Here is a 14,007-nt window from a genome sequence, read left to right as displayed (position 1 = left end):
TTCTCCTTCTCCTTCTCCTTCTCCTCCTCCTTCTCCTCCTCCTTCTCCTTCTCCTTCTCCTTCTCCTCCTTCTCCTTCTTCTCCTTCTTCTTCTCCTTCTCCTTCTCCTCCTTCTTCTCCTTCTCCTTCTCCTTCTCTTTCTCCTTCTTCTCCTCTAAAAATCAATGGAAACATGTCCTGAGGTGAGGATTTTTTAAAAGTATCATCAACTCAATGAGGGCATTTAAGGAACAGAAGGACCACCCCTGCCATGGTAAGTATCATCCAGTGTGTGATGCATCATAAGAAACATGAAAATATGAAACAAGTGCACAAAAGGCAAAGAAATATGACAAGTCCTTTAGCATCTTTGAACACCTTTGCATCACTGGACACCTTTCTGTACATTTGGAAAGTGCAGGGGAGGCAGGGTTTCTGGAATTAATAAGCCCAACTTATTGTGTGTGCAAACAGGACTGACATCCACAGAGCACAGTGTTGAGGGCCCACAATGCCTCTAGTGTCCCACAGACATGTTTAATGTCTAAAAATCTAAAGAAAAAAATTAACTTTTAGATGGAATAAAATTTTTAATATAAAATAGGAATATGCTTATTTTTTACCAGCACACTGATAAAATATAAGTTTTAATATTTAAGATATTGAAATATTTAAAATTGAATATTTTTTGTTCAATTTTAGGGAGGAAAGTCCTGGGGCAACCCAGTTGTCTTGCTAAAGAGGCTCCGACATATCCAAGTTTCTCTCTCTCTCTCTCTCTCTCTCTCTCTCTCTCTCTCTCTCTCCCTAAATCTCAGGAATCCTCTAGAAAAGAATCCCAGAAGGGATTTTTTCCCTTCAGTACTTCCCTGTTTGGAGTCTAGATGGCCCCATTGCTCCAAAGTTAGCCACGCGAAGCGCTCTGATTTACAATGTGCCTGCTGCCTCCTGTGGAGCAAGCAGAGGTTACTTCTTGGCAGAGATAGTATTCAGTGTGCGCGGCTAGAGGCAGGCCTGGGATTCTTCATGGCTGTCATTCCTTTAAAACCTCAGTCCCCGAGGATAATCCATGGACAGTAAAACGTGGCCATTTTAAGCTATACTTGAATTATTGAGCATGCCAGGCCTGCATGAAAAATTTAAATGTCTGGGAAAATAAATAGGGTGCATAAAAAGATTTTATTGAACTTCTCCAGTCAAGGAAGAACAGTAGATGGCTGCTTTCTTTCTCCATTTCATTCTTTCTTTCTCTCTTTCATTCATTCATTCATTCTTTATTTTTATTTTTTTTTTCATCAAAGGAAGTCCCTGCAATTTGTTAAAAGATCTCTTGGCTCCCTTGAAATTAACAGACTCAAACACTTAGGGACAAACTAACAGAAAAAATACAGCTCCCCAAGGCAATCTCATATTGAGGGAAATGGCTTATAAAATTTTTGAATGAAACACTAAATTTTCCACTTTCAGGATTCTTAGCCCAGTCTAGATGGTTGCTAGTGAAACAATGACAATGACCTAAATCATTCAACTGTATTTCCTCTAGCTGCTGGGGAAGTTCGTGCAACTGTGTGTGAATAGAAGCAGGGGAAGCACAGGGCGTTTCCAGGGCTTAAAAACCCACTCCCAGGCTCTGGGAACAGGGGTCATGCGTTATGTATCTGCTTTTAATTTGTGTCTGACATCCATGGAGGCTTCTTAACCCTTTTCTTCCCTCTTGGCCACTTTGGAAAATGATTTGCTCCTATCAGGTTAAATTCAAATTCCACGTGAATAATAGATGCACTTTCCGTAATGTGAATTGCCAGGCTCGGGGCCTCTTGCCTGCGAGGTAAAATGATGGAGGCTCAAGGAACAAGGCAGGGCGGGAAGCAGCCCTGTGCCTTGGGTTCCCTGTGGAGATGTGCGCCTAAGCATTGTGCTATCTCCCGGCGGGGAAAGTAAGAATCAACTCAACTTTTTCAAAATATGCTCAGGTGAGGGGTTTAAATGCTTCCCTAGATTATGAATATGTGTTTATGTGTATGAATGAAAAACGAACTTTATTTTCCAAATGAGCTGAATTGTTCAATATTACACATGGCATGGTAAGTTCTAAGTTCTTTAGTGAAGCTGTTAAAACTATCAAAGGTGACTCGTGTCATTAAGGGAAAGTGAAGGAAAAATACAGGTGAATGGTTACTGTTTACCACAGCACATTTTGGGGGGGCAGGTTGACACTTTATTTTGGACGCCCCCCCAATAGATAAATAAATAAATAAATAAATAAATAACAGTTCATGCAATGTGTCCACAATACCCTAAGCTTGTTACTCATATTGAATCACTTAAGCCTCAAAACAACCCTATGAGGTTAGGTCCTATTATTATCCCCTTTTTACAGATGGGGAAACAGGCACAGAGAGGTTAAATAATTTGCCCAAGGTCACAGAGGGCATATCACGTTTGAATCCAGTTTGGTTTCAGACTCCATCTTCTTACCCCTACAATCTTCTGCCTCTCAAATCCAGCTCCGGGATGTAGCTGTGCTCTCTCTCCACGTCCCCTCAGAACCCAAGGTTCTCATCGAGGCAAACAGTTCTCCACTGCGGGGAGGACTCTCTGGTCATAGACACTGATCACACACAGGCCTATGGGAAGTGCTGGAGAGCTGACACCACCCACGCCCCAGCAGCTCTCAACGGTGCCCAACGGGAGCTGGTGGATGAGCACCAGCTGGAGGCACGCCCTCATGGGTCTCTCAGAGGCTCCGGGAGCACTGAGCCCACAGGGTCATGTTGTCTTTAATGTACCCTGTTCTGCTTCCTTTCTTCCCTGTCTCACTTTCCTTCCTGAACCCCCCCTGTAAGCGCCCCCCCCCCAAAAGTAAACATCTTGTACTGAAGTCCTTGTCTCAGAGTCTAGATCTGGAGAACGTGGGCTTTGTCATTTGAAAAACCATAAATGCTAAATTAGTCATTGGCAAGTATGAGAAATAGTCCTAAAACAACTCTACTTCTTTGTATCACGATGAATTTATTCCCCACCCCAAAAGGATCAATCTGCAAGAAATGTCAAAATCCTGCCGGATGATCTTAAACATTCTCGGTAGATAATTTCTTTCCAAGCTGCTGTACTTAATGTATGTGGTAAATTTTTTCTTAACATAAACTTGCCTTTAATGTAACTTTTTAAAAATGGAACTATATCAAACATTGCATGACTATACCCCAAGACCCCAAATTATGTTTAGGCTCTGACCTAAAAGGTAAGAACACAAATAGAATATTGAAAATACCCAGGTCAAAGTAAGAAATGGCCTATTCCATTATAATTCTTCCAATATACTTTCAAATACTCGGGTGTTATTTTTTTCCACAAACTACAGGTTGTAATACTTAATAATATTTTTAATTTGTTCCACATGTTGCTATTAGATTTATTTTGCCAAAATCCCATGTGAGCCTCTTTCACTGATCTTTTTAAGCTCTTCCCTTTCCTCCCATTTTATTTTCAATGAGCGACTAAATCAATAAAAAGCAATAAACAGCCCAGCCAGTGTGGCTCAAGGATTGAGTGTAGACCTGTGAACCAAGAGGTCATGGTTCAATTCCTGGTCAGGGCACATGCCTGGGTTGCAGGCTCATTCCCCAGTAGGGGGCTTGCAGGAGGCAGCTAATCAATGAGTCTCTCTCATCATTGATGTTTCTATCTCTCCCTCTCCCTTTCTCTCTAAATTATATACAAATTACAATGTCTAAGATTATGCAGTGTATTGGCAGCACCTCCCACAGCATCATAGAGCGGAGCATTCTGAAAGTAACTGTAGAAGAGACGGCCAGGAATCCCTGTCAGCAGCTGCTCTCTAAGTGCCTCTCTTGGGGCCTGTTTGCCAACTGAGCTGAGCTCAGGGGGATGAGCAGAGGCAGCGCTAGTCTTTCACACAACTGCCCCCCACTCTGCTCTGTGAAAGCATTCCCCTTGCTACAAGCTTGGGTGGGTTGCATAGCTTCCTGGGTACTTTCTGGTAATAAAAGTTCTGCAGCTGTTAAAGCATTAACATCTCATCCAGTGTAATATCAAAACGCCAAGCTTCACTTCATTTTAATCTCCCCACCTCCAAGAATGGCCTGTCAGGCAGAGAGAGGCACAGGTGACTTTTCATTCTGCTCAGGTTCAGGCCCTGGGTGAGGAAGAAGGGAAGCTTAGGGCTCACATGGTCTCACTTGCCTGGGACATTGCACCCCGGCATCGGGTCAGTGTGGCACTTGCACGGTGGCTGGCCTCTGTCATCAGACTTTGGCAGTTTCCTTGGGGATCTTCCTGTTGGGCATCTCTCAGGGCATTCTCCTGCAGCGACGATGCCATGTCTGGCTGGCACGTGGACTGCCCCCAGGCTTGGGGCTTCTCTTGGACCTCCCGGGGCTGGCTCTCTTTGCCCCTTGATTCCCATGGTACTCCTGGCGGCTGCCTTTACTATGGCTGGCACTGGGGACTTTGACAACATCAACTAGACTCGTTGGAAACATGTACACGGCTGCCCCTTCGCAGCAGCAGCAGCAGCAGCCTGCATCTTGGACTCCTCGTGACCCCGGTTGGCAACACGGGTGAGAAGAGGGTGAGAACCAGAGGTGCAGGAATTGAGAGGGGAAAGTGATAGAGCCGCAAGAGAGAGGAAACTGCAGTGAATGAATCTAAAACCCACAAACCGTTCCGGGCACAGAAAGGACAATGCTGCCCTTTGTATTTAAAAGCCAGAAAAAAACTATTATCCAAACATGACACAAATACCACCACCAACCACACGAAACACTCCTGATCAATCCTGCTTATGAATATAGACACAAAAACTTCTAAATACTCACAAATATAACTCAACAGGAAATTAAATGATATACCACAACCAAGTAAAATGTTGCCCAGAATATTTTACTGGCTTAGTAGTAGGAATTCAGATATATACATGTCATGTCAGTTATTGGAATAAGTGATTATTTCAAAGGATAATAACAAGATAGGAATAAAATTTATCCAGATTCCTTATTTTTTTTAAATATTTTAGCAAGCCAGGAATAGAAGAATGCTTCCTTAACACGAGGAAGAATATTTAATTTAAAACAAGAGCCAGCCATTTTCTTAACAGCAAAGCAAGCACTAGAGGCATCCCCATTGGCAACAGGAATAAGATAAAGATTTCTTCTGTTCCCACTATTATGTAATACCATATTCAGCAGGGTATTCATATTTGAAAAAGAAAATAGATATAGCTATGGGAAGTGAAGAGACAACATAACACTATGCAAATAGTGTCACATCATATAACCTTAAAACTCTAAGCAGTGGTTCTCAACCTTCTGGCCCTTTAAATACAGTTCCTCATGTTGTGACCCCCAACCATGAAATTATTTTCGTTGCTACTTCATAACTGTAATGTTGCTACTGTTATGAATCGTAATGTAAATATCTGATATGCAGGATGGTCTTAGGCGACCCCTGTGAAAGGGTTGTTTGACCGTCAAAGGGGTCGCAACCCACAGGTTGAGAACCGCTGCAAAGCATCTACTGAAAAACTATCAAGATAGAGATTCGAGACAAAAATAGAAATTGAAATATTTATTGAATATCAGTGAGAATATATTTTAAATAGAAAAATAACAAAAAGCTTCTGTTCACTATTTTAATAAGACACACAAAACCCTAGGGATAAGCTTATGTGCTTGATCCATATGAAAAAAAAAAGCACCAAACCACGCTATGGGACATAAAAGCAGAGAGAGATATGATGTGCCTGAATGGAAAAATGAATATTATAAAAATGTCAAAATAATTCATTATTCTAAATGCAATCCAAACCCAAATCTCAATGGGATCTAAAAATATTTGGCAGTGTGATAATAAAATTCATCTATAGGCAAAAATGTACATGAAATGCCAACTAGACCACAAAAAGGAAGAACTTTCAATGAACACCAGCCCTGCCAGATATAAATTGTGAGCCCATAAAAAATACAATAGTATCGCTATATCACCATACAGTTGCAGTGACCAATGGCAGGGTTATTTTGGCCTGGCTGCGGTCAGGTAGCCTCTCTGGTCAAATCAGCTATGACCTAAAGCAGGAGTGGGGAAGGTCCAGCCCGCGGGCCATATAAGGCCTAAGAAATCATCTGGCCTGGCCCTGCCAAGGCATTAGGGGTGCGTTCATTAAATGTTTGACCAAATATAGCAGGATGATTTTTAAGTTGATAATTTTGTATGGTCCGTGAATGATGTTATAAATACCCACATGGCCCTTGGCAGAAAAAAGGTTCCCCTGCCCTGGCTGAGGGATGAGGTCACATGGGATCTACATGGCTACTATTTATGGGCTGTGAGAAGGCACATTCTCTACGAAGAGAGTGTTGACAGACAAAAAGTGACTGCATCGCTGATATAAGGCTGCAGCCAAACCTCAAGTGGAGATAAGACCATGGGACCTACATTTTACACAGGGTGGCTGGAGACCTAGGGGTCATTAGCAAATAGATGGTGGTTGAAGTCATTGGTTTAGAGGAGACAACCTGGGGAGAGCGGGGGGAGTGATGTGAGATGTGGAAGTGATGGGAACTGGGCTCCAAGAAACAGAGGGCAAGAGCCAATGAATGAGAGAAATAATTGTCAGAGAGATATGAAAAAACCAAGAGAGACGGAGAATAGACTTTAAAGGAGAGAACAGTTCCATGTTAATTTTTTTAAAGGATTGATTGATAGCGTCACAAGCCTTCAAGTGGAGGGAAAAGTTAGATACGGTGTTCTGGAAGTCAGCCAGGCATTTGACAACATCTTTCATGACATCCTTCAGGGACAAGATAGAAAAATAAAGACTGGATGAAATTCAAATGGGAGGATTATCAATCAGGCAAATGAAGAATCAAAGGGATACAGGTAAATGAGGTGGATCCACCATTGGAAGCTCTAATGTGAGCTAAGAGGCTCTAGCACAGTGACGGCGAACCTATGACACGCGTGTCAGAGGTGACACGCGAACTCATTTTTTTGGTTGATTTTTCTTTGTTAAATGGCATTTAAATATATAAAATAAATATCAAAAATAGAAGTCTTTGTTTTACTATGGTTGCAAATATCAAAAAATGTCTATATGTGATACGGCACCAGAGTTAAATTAGGGTTTTTCAAAACGCTGACACGCCAAGCTCAAAAGGTTCGCCATCACTGACTTATGGCATCATCTTTGTGAACATTTTTTAAACTATGTAGATAGAAACAAGGATGACTCATTTATCCAATTTGTGAAGAGAATAAGGCTTGGGTGAGGGGAATAGCAAGAAATTTCTGTGACAGAGGGGGTTCCACATGAGTTCAGTGGAAAAGAGTGGGAATTGTTTATTGTTAGATAAATGAAGGGAGGCTGCATGTTGTAATGCAAAGAGCAGAGAACTGATATTCTAATTCTGGCTGATGGGAGAACTTGGCAACTCACTGAAACTGATGATTTCCAACCTGCACCGGAGTCAAATCCCTGCTGATGGGGTGGGAATAGGGAATTCTTGTTTGTAACTATTTTTCCAGGACATGCGAATGTTTCCTGGCACTGTCTCTGAGCTAACATCTGGGAACACTGACCTCAAAGCTCTCATAGGATCCGTTTCTGAACTTGTAAAATTAGAGTTCATTGAGATGATCCTTAGGGTCCTTTCCAGCTCTAACGTTTGTGCCTGTGCTTCTGTAAGGAGCAAGTGTGCCTCTGCCAAGGGTTGCCTAAAGTCTAACTGCTGGCCTTGGTCCCCACACTGGATATTTCAATACGTTCTTGACACCACCTAGTCAAGAATCCTCATTCTGTGATCATAGTGAAGCAACGTGGTGGCTTTAAAGGGATGCTTACGATGTACACACACATTTATATCAAATTACTTGAGTGATTGGACAAATAAAACCTTAGGGTCTCAGGCAGGTTCAATGGCAGGTTACACAGACGGTTTCTTTCTCAAATGTATCCATATCTGTTTGCTTAACTCCAAGCGCATCCTTAAACATCTGATTTTATTCTCAATGGAAAGAGAAGCCAGCGTGCCAGGATAAGATCTAAGCAGGAATTAAAAACAAGTGATAACGGCTGTGCATGATGGGTGTTTCTCTCATAGCCACAGGTCAAGTTGATTTCCTGCCACAAAACGGACTTAATGGAGCAGTGAATGGAAGGCTAAGGTAGAGCCATTAACATCTCTTAGAGGAGATGCTGGCCATCCAATGAAACTGTCAGTAGTGGAAAAGCTCAGATCATAGCTCACCTGGGTTTCATTCGATAAACATTTATTGAGTTCCTACCCTGAGCCAAATACTTTTCTAAAGATGCTCACAGCCTAATGAGAAAGACAGATCGCTATAAAATAATATAATAAAATAATGTTAGAGCATAGTAATGGATAGGCACACACAGCCACTATGGAAGCATATAGGACACCTATCCCCTCCCTCCGAGAAGGGGGACTATGTGGTAAGGCTTTGTAGAGTAGGTAATAAAAAGCTGAGGCGTGAAGAATAAAGCTAGGAATCTCTGCAGGTAAATACAGCTAGGTGTCAGTGGGCAACAGGCGACCAGGAAAGAGTGTTCCTGGTAGTGATGAGCTTAAGCACATACACAAACTGAGCATGCTCTGTGTGAAGACCTTCAAGGACAAAAAGCAAATCAGGGAACTACCAGAGGTGAGGTCGGAGATGAAGGCAGTAACAAAAATGAGAGGTGCCACCGAGGAGCTCAGACTTTCTCCTGTGGGAAATGGAGAGACTTGGAGATGCTGAAGGCCTGGGACTGACCTCTATAAATCCCACCTGGAGGAGGGACTTCAGGGAGCTGAAACCAGAGGCAGGAAGACCAGTTACAATGACCACTGATGAGTAAGAGATGATCAAGGCCAGTCTAGAAACAAGGTGGTAGGGATGGAGAGGGTGGGGGTATTTAAAAACATATTTAGGTAATAGTACCTGCACTTGGTGATGTGTGGGGTGAGGAACAAGAGGAAACTGAGATGAGTTCCTAGGTTTCTGGTTTGGTTGATAAGATGGCACTAATTTAAGGAGAGACTATATGAGAATGAGTACGTGGAGTAGATTACTCTGAGGTTTGGATGAAAAGGAAATGGTATTGGATGGTAGCTAAAGGTGGTGGAGATGACAGACTATGCATTTCAGGAAGACAGAGATAATACATCTGTACTATGCACCTCTGATATCCTCAGCATTTAGATCAATGCCTACTCTTGGTAAGCCCTCAATAAATATTATTTTGAATTAATGTGAAAAAGCCATTGGAAAGATCACTGAGATGAGAAAGATTTGAGCATATTTTCAAGAAATGAGGAAGAAGCAACCTAAACTATAACAAATGGAGGGAGTGCTTGATATAAAGAAGGGAATTCAAATATGCCACCGCAAATATGCCACTTCGATATAAAGAATATATTGAGCTGAAGGCAATTGAGAATCAGTTGATACAAGAAGAGTTCTCTTCCCTCCTCTCATCTGATAAAAGCAGGACATAAATTTCCCTTCATGAGGTGCCCTCAGCACCACCAAGAAAAAAAGAACAATTCTTAACCCAAAGATGGAAAGTCAACACCCAGATGAAGTTTACATAAACAGGCCTTATTAAAATAACCTGTATCTTCCATTAGTTCCCCCATATATTTCAGGTCACTTCTCCACTTTTTATCATACCTTAAAGCCCAAATCCTCTTCCCTTTGTTAAAATAAGTCTAATAGCTTTCTTGAGTTTCACTTCTTTTCTGGGAGTTCTTGTGCATGTAAATATTAATAAAAATTGTGTGTCTTTTCTCCTGCTAATCTGTCCTTTGTTCATTTATCCAGGGCCCCGGATACTGAACCTGAGAGGGTAGGTGAAAAGCTTTTCCTCCCTGACAATAGTAAGGTCCCTAGAGAGGTGGGAAATGACAGGGTCAAGGGCACAGGTATTTTGCAAAAGGTGAAACATCACATCTTCTGAGACAAGAGACATGTTGCCAAGGATGGGTATGAATACAGGTGCTTATAAGGAAAATACTGGAATGTTGATAGAGTTTATGCCTGATGGGCTCTCATTTTCTTTTATAAAGTAAGAGGCAGTCTGAATGAAACCATCCCTCTGACCTGCTTTCCTTCCTGAACCAATAGAGCCAGAAGGACTGGGCTTTTCATTTCCTATCTGACAGATCCTGAGTTATGCCTCCCTAAGCATAATTGAGGCCCATGAGGCACTTTATCTGTTGAAAGAGAGTTAAAGAAGTTTAGAAACTATTTTACAAAAAAAGAAGGAAAGCCTAATTCAAGACTTTCTATATGCTTTGAAACTCAGCAATCCTTTCTTCTTCACCCTCACTCTCTTCTCTTAAGGTGAATTCTTTATCATGAGGATCTTCACTCCATTGAGTAAACAGAGCCCTGCCAGCCTTCTCTACAAGCTGTGCAGACTTGTCCAGATGTGACTAAATCCCAGGGCAGAATAAAAAGCCAGGCTGTAAGCTGGGTCCCCTGCTATGCAAATTTATAAGGGTAGTTCATGTCATAGACCCAAGGATTCTCTCATTAAGAGGTGAGTGGAAAACGTTAAATGTACAAAAGACTATAAAAAAGAGCTGAGCGATGTGAAACAATAAATGAGACGCCACAATGGATGCCATATTCATCTTGTCTGACTGAGAAAGAATCATGACCAATAAAAAAATAGACAAATATAAAAATAATCTTTATTCACCCCTCAAAGTGCATTGATCAAGGTAAATGTAGTTTTATTGTTTTCTACCACTGATTTATTTTAGAGGACCAGTTTTGGTCCAATCCAGTAACCTTGGTCCAATTCGAGAATTCAGTCCGTCTCTTTATTTTTTCATTGAAATTATTGGGGTGACATTGCTTAATAAATTTATATAGGTTTCAAGTGTACAATTCTATAATACAGCATCTGCCTATCGCATGTGAGTTTCCCACCCAAAGTCGAATCTCCTTTCCTCACCATATGTTTGATCCCTTTTACCCTTTACTGCCTCCACACCACCTCCCTTTCCCTCTGGTAACCACTAGACTGTTGTCTGTGTCGATGAGTTTTTGTTTGTCAGACAATCTCCTTGGGTAACTGAGTCTCTTTCAGCTAACAGTCTTTGGCATTTTCTCCCCCTTCTTTTGCTCCTAAGAGAGCATATGGCTATAGGGTATAGTTATGGTATGTGATCTCTCGGTGGGTTCTAAGGGAGAGAACAAGCCCTTACATTCACACAATGTCTTCTTAATCAGTGCTTCTGAAACTTGAAATGTGACATGAATTATCTGTGTATCTTGTTACAGCACAGATTCTGGTCCACTAGATCTGGGTGTCAACCCAAGATTCTGCATCTCTAACAAGATCCCAGGTGATACCGACGCTGCTGGCCTTTGGATACCCTTTAACCAGTGAGGTCCTAGATTCTTGCAGGTCTCTGCTGCAACACGTCTGGGCAGCTCAGCTTCTAGGCTGGTGGCCACTGAGGTCTGACTTGTCCCATCAGACCTTTCGAGGTGACATGCTGGTTCTCACAACTGACATCCATAGCCTTAGCCCCACCTTCCTTCCATTACAAAGTCTCTGCACATAGAGAGTTTCTTTGACCCTGCATAGCTCTGGCCCCCTCTCGGAGCATGTGCATCCACTCACTAGGATGTGGAGGAATGTCTCAGTTCCCTGTATGCCAGACAAGGCATGGGAGCACAAGGCACAACCTCACACTCACCTATCAAGCTCCCTTCCACCAACTCTGTGCCATCTCCTGTGCCACATTAGAAGAGTCACGTATCAGACTTCTTCAGGCTTACAAATTTCCTCTAGCTCCATGCAGGCATCCATTGTAGAGGAGGAAAAATTTATTTTCCTACTACTCTCCTGGGTTCTTCAGCTGGGGGCTTATAAATTATACTGAGAGAAGACAGATTAACAAAAGAAAAGCCTATAAATTTATTTAAGTTTTATGTGACATATGAGCCTTCATAGGAAATAAAGACCCAAAGAAATGGTTATACCTGAGCTTTCTTTAAAAAAAAAAAAAGGAACACAAAAGAGACTTGGGGGAAACACCCTGAATGATAGTTTTCCTTACACATAGAAAAAATAAAGATAGAAGGGAGGGGGAAAGAGTGAGGGAGATGGAAGAAGAGAGATTGAAAGGTATATACCCCTGAACAACTCTGGGGTTAGGGCCACTGACCCCATGCAGTTGAAAATTCACATATAACTTTTGACACCCCAAAAATTTAACTACAGTCATCCCTCAGTATCTGTGGGGGATTTGTTCCAGAACTTCTTCAGATATAAAAATCCATGGATGCTCAAGTCCCTTACATAACATGGCATGGAACAATGCTAATTGCCCAAGGCCACCTGGTGTTAGCAGTTGCAGAACTGGGACTCAAGCCTTCCCAGGCATGCCTGATGCTAAAATCTACTCTCGTAAGGTAATGGAGCTCACCACAATAGACCAGTAGGGAAGAGGGAAGGGAAGCTAATTATGAATTAATATTTACTGGGGGTGATAGATATTTGTCAAGCTTTGTGGCCATCAACATTTTTGAACACCTTTCCTCTATTTAGATAATTTTCCAGATTAAAAGTCCTGCCTCCCAAAGGTAAAAACCAGACATTTTCTCACACAAAAATGGAAAATGCCACTCAACACACACACCAGCCCCTAGCTGGTTTGGTTCAGTGGATAGAGCAATGGCTTGCGGACTGAAGGGTCCCACGTTTGATTCCAGCCAAGGGCACATGCCTGGATTGCAGGATCGATCCCCAGTGAGGGGCATGCAGGAAGCAGCTGATCGATGATTCTCTCTCATCATTGATGTTTCTATCTCTCTCATCCTTTCCCTTCCTCTGTGAAATCAATAAAAAAAATATTTTTAAAAAAACAAACATACACACACCATGACTAACAGAATGAATCAATGAGTGGAGCTCACAGAGATGGATGCAGGACCCTCTTATCCATGTACTCTAAGGTGGTGTACCGAGATCTAACAAGGCCAGGCAGTGGACTCAGAGAGAAATTCCCATCTTGGGCCATGGGGCTTCTGAGCTACACGATTAGGGAAGCACTGGCCCCTCCCTTGGGGAAGCAGAAATGGGAGTCCCAGAGTAATATGGCATGGGAGAACATTGGCTCCAGCCCTACCCTGTCTTTCATGGCCTTCCTCTGGCACAGCGGTTCTCAACCTGTGGGTCGCGACCATCAGAAAACACATATAGCAAATCAGATATTTACATTACGATTCATAACACTAAAAAAATTACAGTTATGAAGTAGCAACGAAAATAATTTTATGGTTGGGGGTCACCACAACATGAGGAACTGTATTAAAGGGTCACGGCGTTAGGAAGGTTGAGAACCAGAGTCTGGTATAATGTGGCAGCTGGGCATCAAGGCTTGCTATTGTAGCTGCATGATACAGTTAGCTATGGGCTTGAACCCCAGCAAGCAAGCAGCATTCAAGACTGAAGAAGTACCAGCCCTTCCTCTGATATGATCAGAGTGCTAGGCTCTAAGCCACATGGTTGAGCAGAACTGACTGCCTTAAGCAACAGGTTATCACCAATGTCCATTAAGTTTGCAGGGGAGCAACTCAGTTTTTTAGAAGGCAGTCTGCGGAACAGATTTCCCCCTTCTCTCCCTTGCTTTCCCAGCCTCCTTTGCAGCAAGGTCAGAGACATGGGATTTAGGCTCTGCCAATCAGATATACACATGTGAGATTTTGATTTAGATGAGAGTAGGGTGGGAATGCGGGAGCATGAGATCCATTTCCTGGAGAGGCTGATAACAGAGGCCCTGGTTTCTGAGAACAGCAGTTATGGTGACTCTGGGGTCCAGGGCCCAGCATCAGCAGTGCCTGTTATGGTGCCTGTGCCTAGAGGAGGCCGCCATCTAGGGGGCTGTTTCTGGGACAAGCTGCAGTTTGATATTGTTTCAGTTCTGTCCATGTGCCCTCCAAGCTGATCTGGCCCTCCTGGGAATTCTCTGAGCTACCTAATAACCT

This window comes from Myotis lucifugus, unplaced genomic scaffold (genome assembly GCF_000147115.1).
Source record: "Myotis lucifugus unplaced genomic scaffold, Myoluc2.0 scaffold_221, whole genome shotgun sequence".
Taxonomy (NCBI): domain Eukaryota; kingdom Metazoa; phylum Chordata; class Mammalia; order Chiroptera; family Vespertilionidae; genus Myotis; species Myotis lucifugus.
This window is presented reverse-complemented; position numbering follows the sequence as displayed.